We start from the raw sequence: 368 nt of genomic DNA, 5'->3' as shown, positions 1-368 counted from the left end.
CCCCCCCCACCACCGGCCCCGCTCCGGAGCCTGCTGATGGGGATCTGATGGATCCTCCTGCCGGGCGCAGCTCCCTGATCTCCCCGTAGATCTCTCAACACTTGCCAGCGCCGAGCTAAGCCGACTGCCTCTTCTGAGCAAGGTTCACCTTTAAAGGTCCCGTTTCTCAAAACCACCTCCCAAATAATACTAATGGTGGTGCTAACACAGGCGCTCTGCCGGTTCCCCTGCAGCAGGGGTAGTTCTCGGCTCTCCCTTCCCCGCCCGGCGCCGTGCGGGGGCCACGGGGTGGGGGCCAGGTTCGGCACCCTCCCGCTCGGCAGTGAAATGAGACCGGGGATCCGGCACCCCGCTGCAGCTGCGGGCTC

At 65.5% G+C, this 368-nt stretch overlaps 1 protein-coding gene across 1 annotated transcript in view; it reads right to left on the bottom strand.

The window, feature by feature from the left end:
- FLRT2 (fibronectin leucine rich transmembrane protein 2) overlaps positions 1-368 on the bottom strand; it is a 73,622-nt gene that overhangs the window by 66,948 nt on the left and 6,306 nt on the right. The window lies entirely within an intron of this gene.

The sequence above is a fragment of the Aptenodytes forsteri genome, unplaced genomic scaffold, assembly GCF_000699145.1.
Source record: "Aptenodytes forsteri isolate BGI_AS27 unplaced genomic scaffold, ASM69914v1 Scaffold193, whole genome shotgun sequence".
NCBI lineage: Eukaryota > Metazoa > Chordata > Aves > Sphenisciformes > Spheniscidae > Aptenodytes > Aptenodytes forsteri.
This window is presented reverse-complemented; position numbering and strand designations above follow the sequence as displayed.